A 17540-nucleotide genomic window follows, 5' to 3' on the forward strand; every position below is an offset into this window, starting at 1 on the left:
AAAGTGTGAAAAATTCAATTCAATTGCTTATATCGCCACAACTGTTGGTACTCGCATCACTCTAGCCACATACAATTATACTATGAAAACTATTTTGGTTTGTTGAAGATTTCAAATCGCAACCAGTTTTTTTGCTTCAGTACTTTTTTTTCTTTTAAACTCAATTGAACATTTTAAATCAGTGGTCGGCTTAAAGAGCTCATGGATTATGGTTAACATGTTGAGCATTTTCTTTCTCTGTTGTTTCTTTTTTTAACATTGTAGGATCTTTGTTTACATTGTTATTGTTTGTATTCGATAAAGTTCTTACCCCGTGATCTATGGCTGCCCAGCACTGTTTTAAATGAACCGATTGTTGTATGATCGTATGTTGTGTATGAAAAAGAAGTGAAGTGTATAAATGAATGAATGAGTGGAGTTTTACTTTTTGTTTGACCACACTTGTTCTGTTTGTTCTGGTGTCTTGTTTTTTTCCTATGTTTGGCTATCAAAACATCAAATTTATAGTTTTTTCTTGTTTAAGACACAATTTTGACCAATAACACCAAAAAATATACAACAAAGTTAGCAACAAGAAAATCATAAAGGCGGTAGCTGGAAAGATGTGGTAGTTGTGTGGAGTACAAGTTATAAAAACAAAAAAAAAAGTGTATAAACTTTTAAGTATTTTGGGTGTTAAGACAAGGACATTTAAAAGCTGAGACTAACTGAAGTACGTACGTTTGGCAGCAGACAGTCCAACAATTTGTCGCTATAAATTGTGATTGCTGTCTAGTGATAAGTTTTTTATGTTTTGCAATGCTTAATAAGTTAAAGTTGTTTTAATTTTCTAGATTTATTTAGAAGATTTTTAGTTATTGTCTATTTTTAAAATTTTACTAGGTTTTTATAATTGTTTAATATTAAAATATTATTTTTATATTAACCTTGATTTTTAGTAAAATTTTAATGCATTTTGATTTATAATTTCTTATTAAATTGTTTGTATATATTTCACAATTTTAATGACAACTCATTGAATATTGAAATTGTAATGCGAGCAATTATTTGAAATTATTAAAACTTTAGCAACAACAAAAAAACGGAATTGAAAAACATATCAAATTCTTTGTAAATTACATTTGACTCTTGAAATTGAAACCTTGTTTGTCTCATATTTTAATTGAAATTAATTTTTCTTAAACATTTTTGTAATAAACAAATTATTTTTGTTGGCATTTCAAAAATACTGAAAATGTACTTGTACACTCGCAGAAATATTTTTTGATTGACAGTTATAATTTTCTTTTGTTTTTTTTTTTTTGAATAGCGATTTGAAGTATGAAGGAAATGTATTTCAAATTAAACATTTGTTAATTTCAGTTCAATAAAAATAGTTGCATTAGAATTTCTTTAATGAATGAATTTGGCTGTCAAATTTTTGTTTCACATTTTTTTTTCACATATGTACGAAACTGGTACAATTTGTAACGGGATTCAAAATAATTAAAATTACACTAATTGCATTGAATTGAATTTTAAAACAGCTGCAAAATGAACAAAAATCTTTTGACCGCTTGAAACGGGATTTTTTTCTTGACCGAATCCCAAATGTTTTAATATTCTGATAATTTTTCAGGTGTCCTGTAGCTCCAATGTTAAATTTTTCACCTTACTCTGAAGCTATCGATCTCTAACCGAACGATCGGTACTAAATTTGGAATATAAATTGAAGATTGGCTAAATTTTTAGAATATAGTTTATAGGCATTTAAGATTTATACACATGTTCAGTCACAGTCATTGAAAAGTTTGGAAAAAACACACTCTTATGAAAAATTGGAAATGCTTGCAGTATAAGAAAATTTAAATGATCTCCTTCTTGTTATACCCTACACCACCATGGTGGGGTGGGTTTGTGCTGATGTTTGTAACGTCCAAAAATATTAGTCTAACACCCACCATTAGGTATCGACTCAGAATCACTTTCTGAATATAAGGCTCGCTTCCGGAAATCTCTTTAACGGGCAGTAATCTCTTAAAAATTTTGGTATACACATACAATTTTCATATACACATAAATCACACTACCTAGTTTCATGATGATCGGTCCATATTTAGTCATAGCTCCCCTATAAGGCCCTCTTCCGAAAATCATTCACAAAATTAATTTATTGAAATTTTAAAAGAAAAATGTTTTTACTCATTTACTTAGTGTAGATTATAAGGGCTGGACCGACCTCATTCTTCATCTTCAATCTAGGGAAAATATGCTATACAAAGGCGAAAAATAGCTGCTATACAGGCCTGTCACAGAATTCCATTCCGATCGAAAGTGGAATTAATTCCGTATTTTGCTTCTTCAGAAAAGGAAAACGAAAATTTCTTTCGAAATGAAACCAATTTCAGTTTTCAAAGTGGAATTGATATTTGATTTTAATTGTTTGATTTTCTAAAATTTTTAATCAATTTCTGTACCAAAACCTTCACATTTGATATAATATGAAAAACGCTGTCAAATTAAAATCAGAAATACAGAATTATGAAATATTTTTGGAATTAATAAATTACACGGAATCTGAAGAACTGAATTGAAACCATTCCGAACAAAATGTGTGACAGGCCTGATAAATAGAGAGTGCAAATGCTATGAGGATCAATTCCAGATAGTTTTTAAGCCCCTGTGGCAATACCTCGCATACACTAACCCAGAAAATACTTTTCGCAAATATTTTTTTAACAAATCTATGTCACGCTTCAATGTGATTCTCTGACAGGCGCGGATCCAGAGGGGGTGAAATAGGAAAATTCCCCCCATTTTTCTATATAAAAAAGGAATAAAAAGAATAATGTAGAACAAATTTTAATTTTTCCTCCCCAAATGGTTGACGTGGATCCGCGCCTGTTCTATGAAGTATATTTGTATGTCACGGATCCTTATAGATATCCGAGTCGATTGAAGGATGTCCGTTAGCTGAAAAAGGTTTTCCGAGGTACCCATATAATCAGATATATTAATAAGAATTTCCATGTTGTAAATCAGCTAAATCAGTCAATAGATGGCTGAGATATAACATACCTACGACTACCTAGATTTTTTACCCAAAATTTGTGCACAAAAATTAACCATGGATATCTCCCATTTATTATATAGAACTGAAAACACTAAAATCTGCCAGAAATTGTCTGTGTTGAAATAATCATTCAAATCGCTGCACAAATGTCCGCGATGTAACGAAAACGGGGTGTCAAAAACATCGGTTTTTTTAATCATGAGAAATTGTTCATATCTCACTTAAAATAAAGTCCACAATAAAAGAGGGAGAGAGATAGTGGGCATTGTTTTAAATTTTCAAATAAGTTAGCCATCATCTTGGATACTAAAAAACTGGACTGCCTAGAATTGATATAAAATCAGAGGCCCACTAAAACAGGTTCCTTAAAAAATATTGTAAATCAATATTGCTGTACAAGTCTGCTAGAATAAAATATTTATTGAATTTGGTCAGGTATATCTTAATATAATCCTATTTAAAAGTTGTATGCTTTGATTATTTCTTTCGGAATGTATTGGATAATTACATTTTCTACATTAAGTAGTTTGAAATCGAATACATTTTATTGCATCACTATACTTCTACGTGTTTTTCTACATTATATTTTGTATGCTTTGGTTTTTTCGGTTACTAAGGAGTGAGATCGAAAAATTCTTAACACACGTTTTTCATTACATTTTTTAACCCAAGTATTATTTGAATTTTTTTTTGATCAAGTTACCTTTGAAAAACATGTCAGTTATTATGTGTAATGTCAATTATATTAATTTTTTTGTTAATCTGATTAAAATGAGTGACCAGAAAAAAGTGCGTACTGAAATTATTAAATATTTTCAACAAAACCCAACTTGGTCTTACAAAAAGTTGGCCAAGCATACAAAGGTCTGCCGTCAAACTGTTTCCAATGTTATTAAACAGTACCGGGAGAACTTGTCAGTTGATAGAAAACCTGGTTCAGGTAGAAGGAATGGTCCACATGATGTTTCTAAAGCCAAAAAAATAGAACGCATTTTCAAAAGAGCTCCCAACACATCCGGTAGGAAAGCAGCCCGGTTAGCTCAGTGCTCGGACTATTTGGTACGAAAAGTTAAAGCTAATGCAGGTTTAAAAACATACAAGGCTCAAAAAGTTCCTGACAGGAACGCTACTAAAAATTTAGAGGCCAAAAACAGAGCACGGAAATTGAAGTCAAGTTTTATAAAAAAATATTCTTGCTGCATAATGGATGACGAAACGTATGTTCTGGCAGATTTTTCGCAACTTCCAGGTCAAAAATTTTATGTTGCTGATGCTCGAGGGAATGTTGAAGAAAAGTTTAGGACCCAAAAGCAGACAAAATTTCCCAGAAAGTTCTTGGTATGGCAAGCAATATGCAGTTGCGGCAAAAGAAGCCACTCATTTGTTACAACGGGCTCTATAAATACCGAAATTTACATCAAGGAATGTTTACAAAAAAGGCTGCTTCCATTCATAAGACTTCATAATGTGTCCACTTATTTTTGGCCTGACTTGGCATCCTGTCACTATGGCAAACAAGCCCTTGAGTGGTACAAGAACAATAATGTGGTATTTGTACCAAGAGAGGCAAATCCTCCAAACTGCCCGGAGCTAAGGCCAGTGGAGAGATATTGGGCTCTTGTTAAAAGAGAATTGAAGAGTACAAAAAAGGTGTCCAAAAGTGTGGTAGATTTTAAACGGAGATGGACTACATGTTCGAGCAAAGTGACAGAAAGCACTATAAAAACGTTAATGGAAGGGTTTCCGAAAAAGGTTCAAAATTTCATCACTAGTGATTAAAACTATAAAAATAATTTTTTTTGTAAATTGTAATAATAATTTCAATCAAATAAAAAAAAAATTAAAGCTGTAAGTTTAGTGGTTTCTTTTTTATAAACATATATGTATGTTAAGAATTTTTCGATCTCACTCCTTATATGATATATTTTTGATTTTCTGTTTGTAAACTTATAGAAATTTTTAGAAATTTTGCTACTCTTTTTCTTTAATTAATTGTTTACACACAAGTTTCTTTAAGTGCACTTGCCTTACTTAAAAATCAAAACAGAAGAAAACAAATCTACAGACTCAAGCCCACATTTAAAATTTTGAAATCAAATTGCATTACAACAAATTAATTTTGTAACAACTTTTTTTCACTCTCTTTCAATTTTAATGTTTTGTACAAAAGCAATAGAGGAAAAAAAGCATTTAAATTTATGCAATTGAAACTATTAAAGCAAATAAAATCAAAATTACCATGTTTGTCAAACGTGTTTTTCTTGGTACAAAAAAAATAATGTAAAATTGTTACAAACGTTTGATCTCTTTTTTTTTAAAGCAGCAACATGCTATATAATAAATTGTATTATTATTTCAAATACATAAAATGGTGTAATATAGATATTAAAATAATAAATAAAAAAACATTAAAAACTGCAATCACATCACATGTGTATGACAATGATCAACCACAACCATCATCAGCTGCAGCAGAGACCGTCATCGCCATCATTATTGCAACAACTCATAGAAAAATTAACATCATTTATTATTTGTTTACAAACAGCATCGAACGAACCCCCACCTTGTAGTTGAGCCTCTAGCAGCCAGCAGCAGCATCATCACCACCAGTAACACCAATAAATTTGATCATGATGTCGTCTGCTTAATGTTTGATTCACAGTTGAGTTTATTCGTTTGTGGTTATACCCTACAGCATCAAATGTTGGCACCAAAAATATTGTGTATTAATAAAATATCGATCCAAGAAATGTATGATCAAAAAATGTGGTCCAGTTAAAAAAAAAACAAGCAAATCAAAAATGATTTGCCGACCCAGGCCTAAGTCTGGCATATTGAGTTGGTGCGATAGACAGCTGATTTTTAATTTAGATTTAAATGAAACTCCTCTTAAGAAGCTTTATCGGTGATCTGACAAATTGTATACCAAACGTTGGTTAGTTTAGGGTATTATATGCTCGGCTTGACCTGAATTTCTTCCTCAGTTGTTTATTTCTTCAAATTCGTTGATTTAAAATTTCAATTGTTTTTAAACTTTTTCGTTTTTATTTCAATTTTCCCATGTTTTTTATCTTTAATATTAATTTATTCTGTTTTTTAAAATCATCATGAGAGAGCAGAGCAGCTCTCTGCATTAAAGTTTTGCCTGGTTGTTTTTTTAAACTGCAGTTTAATTGCAATTTGTGTAGGCCTAATTCAGCAGTCAGTGAAAAGAGCATTTGCTTGAAAGCTCCATATGTTTCTGCTGTTGTGATCACCACTAAAAATAACAACAAACATTAGATGACGGAAACACCTCGTTTTTATTTTCCAAATCAGTGCTGCTGTCTCGACGCTTTTGCTTAAAATTCAACATGACATTTTCGCCTTAGTTTTGTGGCTGCTGCTGGTGCTTGCTCTGGTGTGGTGTTTAAACCCAAGATTTATTGTTTCGGAAGTATTTGGTAATTTCTTGAGTTTTAATGTTTTTTATCGTTTTATTTCATTTGTTTTAACAAATCAAACTTTTTTTCTGGGTGTGTGTTTAGACACTATTGTTAAGATTAGGAAATTTGTGTTTTGAGAAAATAAAGGCGAATTTTAAGTGCTTTAACTTGCATTGGGAAAAAGTTTTTAGGCTACAATTGGAGCGATAAGCAATTGTTTTATTTACTCCCAGGCAGAAGTTACACCCAAACATGTTTAAAATTTTGTTTGTATTCAAGTGTCACAAACACGTGTTGGCAACAACTTTTTGTTGCTGCTGTCACTGGGTTGCTAAGCCAAAATGTTTTATTTGTTACTGCAGTTAAAGCCAACAAATACTTATTGTGCACTTTTTTATGTAAGCTATGGGTTAGGCGATTATTTTTTTAACAAGAAATAAATAAATCGATCATCATAAGGTTTTTTTTTTGGTTTTTCACATAATTTCCAACCAACATAAAATGTTTGCAACAAAAATCTATAATTTATTGGGTGTATGATTTAAAAATGCGAGATTCAGCAGCAGGATTCATACAAAAACAGGGAAATTGTGTACCATGCGAATTGAAACCGAGAGACCTTGAAAAGCGATTTTGCATGTCCGAAATAGTGTTTGAACGCTATAAAAGAAAATCATTTTTGCACCGAATCATTACTTGAAAAATTGATCCATTACGATAGCCCGAAGCGTAACAGATCGTATGTGAAGCCCGGCCATCCAGCCGAATCGACACCATAGCCAAATATCCATGGCGCTAAGGTAATGCTCTGTATTTGGTGGGAGTTTATTCGTTTGGGTCTTATCTATTATGAGCTGCTGAAATCTGACCATGAACTGAACGCAACATATTCGTTTGAAGCGAACATTTGCCGAAAAACGCCCAGAATATGCGGCCAGACATGAAATCGTAATATTCCATTATGACAACCGCTCGGCCACATGTTGCAATTCCTGTTAAAAACTATTTAGAAGGAAGTGGTTGGGAAGTTTTACCTCATCCGCCTTATAGTCCAGGCCTAGTCCCGTCCGACTACTATTTGTTTCGATTGTGCTACACTCATAATATGATAATTTCATGGTTGAATTGGAATCATAATATGGTTGTACACAATCATAATATGGTCCACCACAACCATGATTTTTTTGGCGCATACCAATTCTACACACGACCAGGAAATGTCTATGCAGTAAATGAATTGCTTCGCGACCTGCATGGCATGTGGCACGGTCTTGTTGAAATCCCCATCAATATCATTCAATTTAGGCCCAAAGAACTCTGTTGTCATGTTGCAATATCAAGCACCAGTTACAGTCATTGCTTGACCAGGCCCAAAGTACACACCAAAAAATGACACGTTGATAATGCATTTGATATTCTACAATCACATGTGGGTTCTCTGAACCCCAAATACAATGATTTTGAATATTAACAAAACCATCATGGTGAGAATGTGCTTCATGGCTTAAGATAATTTTGCTGGAAACTGTGGCCACCAAAATTTCATAATTTTTGAAATATTGTTCAAGAATGAAAACGCGTCGTTCTCTCGTGTAATGATCCATTTTTATCAACCCTAAACTGTCAGCTGACAAACTTAAATTAGATATTGCGAGAGTTTTTGGACATCCTTTATAATAACAATAAAATTATTTTTGTGAGTAATTCTCGAGATACCAATATCAATGCTAGAAAGGGTGATCGAAAATTGTCTTTAAAATGTAAATGTCTGGGATTCTTCTTTCAGGTCATAATAAATTCCTACATTCAATTATATTTTTAGTGTTTTATTTAAAATTAGAATAACATCTAAATGAATTATAGGGTGATTCACAATTTACAATAGATTATAAAAAAGTCATTATTCAACTACTTCTAAGTAGTTCATTAAAAAGTATGTATTTAGTAATTGCATTTTTTAACATTAAAAAAGTATATACAAATTTATAATAAATGACTGTTAATTTTTAAAAAGCTCATTTAATTTGTTAAAACAGTAGTAATTTTTCAATTACATCCTACTTTTGTCTACTGGTCACTTAATCATTATTTGTTTTTAATTTTAATTTTTTTCGTGATTCTATTGTTTAACAGAAGATTGATTGTCTAGATGGATTAAAATATAATAAAGAATTTATTAAATAACAGTTACAATAACAACTGCAAAGCACTGCAGCAACTGCTAACAACAATATCTGCTTAATATTATTACTAAATATTTATTAGTTTTACACGCTTTTTGCCAATTTTGGCATGACTAACAGAAACTAGTTTTTTTTCTTGTTAAAGCCATAAACTCAACAATAGGTTAAGTTGCCAACAAAATCAACTAAATTGTGTGTGAGTGGAGTGAGTATTGACGACAACATTTGAAATATTTTATTTATTTTTTTTTTCATTATTATTATTGTAAAGTGCATTTTACCAGAATAGACTTGACTTGTCCACTTGTTTTCATAGAAAATATACAGAAAACACCGATTATGTTGCAATTGTTGTTACTTATTTTAACAATTGTTGTTATTGTTAGTGTTTTCTAGCTGCAGCTACTGCTGTTTGTAACTGACTCTCGATTAAGTTTATTACAGCCTCCATTTACTTGATTGTATTACAGTTTTATTTTAAATTCAAAAAATTTTTTTTTGTTTGATTGAATAGATCTGTCATATTGATCATTGATTGACATGTACTTTACGTTAGCAAAAAAAAAAGACTAGAAAAACCCTCGTTATTATTATTATTGCTGTTGTTAGAGATAATAAATCTTTTTCGTTTAAGGAACATATAGAAAATTCTACAGAAACATGATTGTCTTGTTGCTTTAGTTCTTTTTTTCTCTGGTTTATTTTATGATCTGACATTGTTCATAAAAACAACAAAAAAATCGTACAGAAATGGCAAATGTGAAAAAACTGTTTTTTTTTGTATTGTTTTAAAGATCATAATATACTGTAATAATGAGTTTTGGGTTGGGGGATTTGTTACTATGTTTTTACTAATGCTTGATATTATAAAAATAAAAAAAAAACATTCGCACAATTCAAGCGTCAAAGAGTCTGGCAGAAATCACAGATGTTAACCCTTAAAAGGCAAAAAGTAATTAAATTTAATAAATTGTTAAGCTATTTCTTTAGAAACAGACTAGTTTGTTCTTTTAATTTATCTTATCGGGGCATAGTCTGGACTATAAAGCGGGAGAGGCAAAACTTCATAACCGCTTCATTCTTAATACATTTTAACAGGTATTGTAACATGTGGCCGAGCGTTGTCATGATGAAATATTACGGTTTCATGTCCGGCCGAATTAGTTGTGTCGATTCGGCTGGTTGGCCGATCTCTTACGCTTCGGGTTATCGTAATGTATCCGTTTTTCATCGCAAGTAATGATTCGGTGGAATGATGTAGCGTTCAAGCAGCTTACAGACATTCAAAATCGTCTTTCAAGGTCTATAGGCTTCAATTCGTATGGTACCCAGTTTTCTTGCTTTTGGATGAATCCAGCTGCTTGCTAACGTTTTGAAATTGTTGCTTGAGTAGCTCCCAATGATTTTGCAAGCTCTTGTTGAGTCCCGCATATGACGATTCGTTGGTTAAAAATTTGACATTTTCCTGCAGCACCAGTTTTACAAAGCGCACTTTTGTTTAGTTTCATTTTGGTTTTGGTTCGCATAAATCGAAGCCGAGAATGATCAATTCTAATACGTTGCTGTGTTACGAAATTGCATATATCAGTTTAAATTTAAGGGATTTTAACGGCTGGTTTCAATATTCCATGAATCTTAAACCTGTTTGAAAAGAATTGCAAGATCATTCTGGAAGGATTCTATGGTGGCTTTGCTGGAAATTACTCTAAGATCTCCCAAATAAATTAAAAATAGTTACAGCGATGAAGAACCAATTAGTTTATCGCAAAGTACAAGTATATTGGGCAAATCACTTTGCTGGTACATACGCACTCTTTTGTCTAAATTTTCCATGACCATTTTAGATTAATGAGGTTAAATTTCGATGATGTAGCGTATAATTTCTTCCTTCAATGCACTTTTGATTGTGGGCGTGATGGCTTCAAATAACCCCGAAAAAATAAATCCATTGGTGTTAAAAATCACACGATCATGGCGGCCAATTCGGATCATCGAAACGAAAGAGAACACGATCTAGAAAGGATTCATGCATTAATTTAATTTTGTCACGGGTTGTAAGGAATGCTGAACCATCTTATTAAAGCCATATGGCGATCACATCAATGTCATCCTATTTAGGCTGCAATATCTTGGTTACCATGTCACTTTGAACCTCAAATACATCAAGTTTAACGATTAACAAACCCACCAAGTGAGATTCTGCTTAAAAAAATTTTGTTCGAATTGGGGCTGCCAAATTTTCAATATTTTTATAATATTGTTTAACAATGATATCGCGTTGTTCTCACGTGTAATGCTATCAATCTATAACGTTAATTTTTTTTTATTTTATTTATGTGATTTTCCATGCGTGTCTCTTTTGCTCATTTTAAGGTTAATGTCACTTTTGCAAATCAAAATAAATTTTTTTTCGTTTATTGTTTAAAAATTTAGCTCAAAATCAATTAAATGATTTTTTTGTTTTTAACAAAACTTTTAAAATATTTTATGCACATATTTTGTAATAATGTGATTTTTAACAATGTCCGGAATTTGGATACAATTGTGTTTTGCTTTGTTTTGTGTAAAATATCGATCAGTTGCTCAGGCGCATACAAAGTAGTAATGTTAACGATCTGACTGACTTTCTTTCAAATTATAAATACTTTTCACATATACATATATACAGTGATTTATTGGATGTGTATGTATGATGTTTGATGTTTAACAAGGGAATTTTAATTTTATGTTGGGTTTATTAGAAAATCAAAGATCATAAGATACTTATTTGTGAGTATATTGCCTTTTTTATTTGAAAGCTTAACATTTTTTTTCAATATTACTCATTAAAATTTTCATTGTTTCAAATAAATATTTTAAAGGTGTCTTATAAAATCTTTAATTATTTGCTGGTGGCATGAGTTTGAATTTTTTTTTTCAATTTTAATTAATTGTTTTTCTACTCATTTATCTTAGTTTTTCTTGTTGTTAATTATAATCTTTATTATAAGGTATCTTTATTTCAATAAATTGTGTCAATGTTAAACAAATTTGAATTGAAAAAAAAACAACTAAACAATTAACAAAAAGTTGTTAAATAAACCTAATAACAACTGCATATGTACTTCAATTTCAGACTCATAATATCAAGTAGTAAATGGAACTTCTGTAGCAGTGTGAACACTGAGTATTTTGTTTTTATACACTGACTAGCAATTATTGTCGCACATAATTTATTTATGAATTATTTATGATTAAAAATAAATAAATAATTTATGTATAAATGATGTGTTTTTTTTTTTGTTCGTTTATTAACTATAATTATTTGTTAAGGTAATTAATTAAGACAAACAAAACATATAAAAAAACTATATTTATTTAATAAACCATGACTGTCTGTCTGCAGTTATAGCCGTTTGTCTGTCCGTGTAATAACATCGTTTGCTTGCCTCCTTTTTTATTAAAATAGTGTGTAGGTTTTTTTGTATTGCTGCCACATTTGTGACTTTGATTTGTCAACATTTTGTAGCAAAACAAAAAAAAAATATCTAAAAAAAAGGTGTTTCTAGTTTTTATGTTTATTTAATATTTATAATACTTGCATAAAGTTGTATTTGTTTTAAATAAATTATTTTTTTTTTATTGTTGTATCAAATGGGTTTTAAAGGGGGTTTTGTTGTAAAATTTTATATCGGCTTTATTTTTCTAAGTCTTAAAGTTGAAGTTGTTTAACATAGATATGACAGGGCGTTGGTTTGTCTTGGTTTTTTTTTTTTTCAAAATATTTAAATGAAAGTGGGTAACAAAGACGTATTTATAAAACCATTTTAAAGGGATCCTTTAAATAATCAATAACTAATCGTTAATATAAACTCTTTCGCTATTGCTATTTCAAGTTTTGTACAGACCAATAATTTGGAATATTTATGTAAAGGATCTTCTAATAGGAATTTCCGAAGAATAGTAGCCATATTCTTGAAGCTACTTATGTCGAATTGGTTGTCGTTTATTCAGAAATCACCATGGGCGGATATAGCGTTTAACAACATATCGGCAATTCCACGAGAATCGCTACCACGACTAAAAAAACAAAAACCCTTGAAGCTTTTTTTCAATATGATTTGAATAGAAGAAAATAATAAAATATTACTATGTGAAAGTATTTAGATCATATTACAGCATTTTAAAGACAAACATAATAGTTTAAAATTATTATATTTAATTTTTTAATGTTACGCTAAAATTGCGGATAAAATTGACTCTGATTGTTTTTTTGCTATTGTCAAATTGTTTATTGAAACCGAATGTATATTTTCTATTAATTTTTTTAGTTTTTGTATACATATATTTACAGAATATATATTGTTTTATTATAAGGGAAAAATCTGTCACGTACGGTATGTCACGTACGATATTAAATTTTATTTATTATAAAATCATCCAAAGATTGTTTTTATTTAAATATGACGGATTGTAAAGGAATAATATTTCGTTTAGTGTAAGAAATTAAAGGAAAACATAACGCCTCTCACGATTCGAATATTTTTGCATATTTCTACATGTACATCAAAATGAATTCCGTTTTATGTCACGTACGATATACCCTTATTTCGCTGAATATTTTGGACAACAATATTTCTATGGATTTTTTAATAAATTAAAATATAGTATGGAACATAAAGACCAAATCATTTTTCAGATACTCTTATTTTTGCAAAATCTATTCCACTCTATAGTTGTACAAATGTCACGTACGATGATATGGAATTGTCCATATGCAAATGAGTCACTGAAAATTAAACATTTCAATCGCTGTTATATTCCACACAAAATGCCATCGATAGGCCTCTGACACAAAACTTCGTTTTATTTAAATTTAAAGATAAGAAGCGCTTAATGAAAGATCTTTTATATTTCCTGGAAAAATGGAAACATTTTTATATTTGACATTTTTATCTATAGGAATTGACTATATCCTCACTAGCGTCTTTACAAACAGCAACTACTTAATGCCGTTCACTTTTCTAAACAAACATTAAGACCCAAACAAATCTCAAGTGCATATTAAATACAAATTTTTTTTTTATATATATTTCTCTTTCAAAGACTTAATAAAAAAAGTAGCCGCCATAAAATGTTCATTTATGGCGGTATAAAATGCCGCTAAACACTCTGACGTCACCGTCATCATCATTTCTAATTCTAATATATTAAAATATGTATAGACTCCCATCAGCAAAACATAATAAATATTTAATGTGATTTGTGTTCTAATTAAAAATACAAATAAATATTTATATTTCTGGGACAAAAACTATTTCAAATACTGACTACATTTCATTTGATATAAAAATTGTGCTGAGATGTGTTTAGGAAAGCAAAAATTATATTTATATTAAATAATTTTGATTAGGCATACAATTTTGTAAATTTCATGTTCACACCAACGAATAGTTTTGAAAACAGTAGCTGACAGGTGTATGAATATGAAATGTCAAATATAATTTTGAAAATTTGTTAATAATTTAATGTTAAATTAGATGAGAAAATACAAAATAAAATGTTAAATTTATATATAAATATTTGATTCAGCAACATGTTGCTTAAAGAAATTTACATGTCTAAATAATGGTTACGTCTGTTTCCGCCAATTTATGTGAAAAGAAACAAAACATTTAGAACAGAGAGAGAGAACTACTAAGTTTTTTTTTTATTATTAAAGTTGATGAACTTTTGCTTACCACTCTTGAACAGAGTATTTTGCATTAAGAAAATATTTTCCTTTGCAACATGTTGCTGAACTTATAAAATTTAAATCACAAAATACCATAAAACAAAACCTGTTTGCTAAATTAACACCCGCTATATAAATATAACCAAATATAGACACAAATTTATGACTCTGTGTCATAACACAATAAAAATGATTTTAACAAAAAGACTATTTTTAAAAACGTTTCAAAAACACAATAATGACCATAAATGTTTAAAGAAAAACATTAAAAAACAAAACAAAAAACAAATCAAAAGCAGACAATTTTATTTTGGTTTTCTTTAGCTAAAAACAATAAAAAAGTGAAAAAATCATAAAAAAAATACTAAAAATTGATTAACAAAATCAGCTAAGTACTTATAGGTACTTTCTAACAAAACAGAAAATAAAAAAAGAAGCTGTCCGTTATTTGTTTAGATATAACGGTGAATCATAATATTTATTTATTATTTATTAAACAAATAAAACATTTTTTATGATTTACGAGTTTATTGAAAATATATATTTTTTTTTTACTTTTTTTTGGCGCCGGCGTTTAATTTTAATTTCTATTCTATGCATTGGTTTAGAATTAATTTTAGTCTTTTTTATTTTATATATAATTTTTGTTGTTGTCTTTTTAATATTTTGTGTGTATTTGGTTTTGGAAGATTGCCTTGTCTGATACGCCTATTTGGTTTAAATAAATTTTTTTTATTTTTTATTTTGTTTGTTTATTTGCATTAAATGTTTATAGAGACAAATTAATTAAGTTTATTTATGCGTGGTTTAACTTTAATACTGAAGTCGTCTATTTGCTTTGCTATCTTTGGCTTTTTAGCCCGTAAGGTTATTTGGTTGCAGTTAATAAGTGTTCAATGAGATTTATATTTAAAATTGATTTCTATTTCGTATAAATCAGCTGCATTTACAATTGGAAACCTTCGTTTGTAATTTGATAAATTACTTTTTTTTTAACTAGACGCCACCTGTTTTTAATATTTTATTTTTTTTTATTTTTAAAGCTATTTAACACCTAAGGTCTTTTAGGTTTTAATTTGTTTTTTTATAACATGTTTTAACAAACTATTATTTTTAGATATCAAATTTCAAATATTAGCTAAAGGCTTAATTATTTTATTTCGCCTGAAGTTTAAGTGTTGTAAAAAACCATTAATGATATATGGTTTAGATTGTTCAAAATAGCTCCTTATTTATAATGATCAATTTAAAATCATTGACTGAGTTTAATAGTCATTTAAGTAACATTAAAAATATATTTAGCAACATGTTGCTAAACTAATTTCACACAAATTTTATTTAAAACTTGCCAATTTCTTTTGTAAGCATTCCAATAGTTAGTTTTCTTTCAGCAACATGTTGCAATTGTCCTAAAATGTTGCTAATGTTAAGCAACATTTTATTTGCATTACATTTCTAGTACAGTTGCTAAACTAAAAAATGATATTTGCTAATTAAAACATTCTGCTTACATAGTTTTGCTGTCTAATTTCGAAAGTTTTCTGTACATTTCTTTATTAAAGAAACATGTTGCTAGACTAACAAAACTTTTTCTGTGTAGTTTTGAAAGATTTCGCAACTTTTTTGTTTCAGCAACATGTTGCTAAACTAAGAGATAAATTGCCAAAGTTTTTAAACCTATGTTGTCTTTGAAAGATGTTGGTTGATGAAATAGATTCTGCAACATATGACTCTAAGTAATATGTTGCCAATGTAACAACAGTTATCTCAATGATTAGTTAACAATTTCTTACTAGTTTTTATAGAAAAATTTTGACAATTTCATATATTTTCTTCAACTTTTATTATCTAATTTTGAAAGATTTTGATACTTATTTTTGGTTCAGCAACATTTTTTTTTAACTACCAAAAAGTGTTCGTAATGTTGAACAACAATTTCCTTAACCTTTTCATGTTTTTTTTATTTGGTCTCTGCATAGTATAATTCCTATTTGAATGAAAATATATTTCGGGGATTGTGTATTTCTTTATATTTTAGCAACATGTTGCGAAACTAGTCAAGCAATAGTTAGGCTACGTTTCTTTATTCTCTGTATCATGTAAGAAAATTAAAAAAAATTATTGAATCAACATTATTTGTTCTTCTTTATCCCCGTCATTTTTATTCCCATCATAAATTTGTGTATTTATCAATGCAATTTATATACAAAAAAACATATTTTGTGTCTGTATATCTCTAACAACTGGCTGGTGCTGACCTATTGAATGAAAACGTCACTGAGACACATTCAACCAAAGATAGATAATTTAATTGCAGAATTTATTAAATAAATTTAAAATTTTCTTTATGTTTTTGTTTTGCTTTTTAGCTAAAATAATAATTGCAATTGAAAAATTAAAAACAAAAATACAAACAACACAATCTGGGACAGATTGCTGAAGAGGAAGAGAGAGAAGGATGAATATTTGAATGGACAGATAGATAGATTGGTTGGTTGGTTGGGTGGCATAAGCCATCAAAAGAACATAATTTTATTCTTAGTAGTATTTAAGCTTTTAAAAACAATTGAAGGCAAAAATTAAAATATTTGAGAAAATTAAAAAAAAAAAATAATAAAAATTTTCAAAATATCTAATATTCAAGTGGAATTTAGGCTGCAAGGAAAATAAAATGTGTTTTAAATATTCTTTAATGCTGGGCAAAAATTTTAGTGATTTGGCTTTGAAAATTAGACTATTAAAGTATGTTTATTTTATAAATTAATTTAAAGGAGTTTTTTCTCCAAGTGTTTTTTTACTTCGTATTTATTTAATCCAAGAAAGCTTTTTGAATTTGTTTTCAAAAATCTAACGTCAATTTATTCAAAAATAAATATTTTAAATTGTTTTCAAAACAAATACATTTTACGGTGAATAATTTGTCTAAAAAAATATAAATAAATAAACAATTTAAACAAATATTTGAGAGAAATCTTATTAAAGAAAGAGAAAAGAAGAGAAACCAGCAAAACCAAAAAAAAAAAAACATATAAAATCAAAACAAACCAAGTTGTGTTATCTTATCAAAGTGGTGGGCCGGCTACATTTAGGTCTCTGTATATTGAGCCATTTACTCAAAATAAATATAAAATATAATTTTTATTATATGCAGTCACTAACCTTTA

At 29.1% G+C, this 17540-nt stretch overlaps 1 protein-coding gene across 3 annotated transcripts in view; it reads left to right on the forward strand.

The window, feature by feature from the left end:
* Doa (Darkener of apricot) overlaps positions 1 to 17540 on the forward strand; it is a 165437-nt gene that overhangs the window by 89142 nt on the left and 58755 nt on the right. The window lies entirely within an intron of this gene.

The sequence above is a fragment of the Calliphora vicina genome, chromosome 1 (genome assembly GCF_958450345.1).
Source record: "Calliphora vicina chromosome 1, idCalVici1.1, whole genome shotgun sequence".
NCBI classification, from domain to species: domain Eukaryota; kingdom Metazoa; phylum Arthropoda; class Insecta; order Diptera; family Calliphoridae; genus Calliphora; species Calliphora vicina.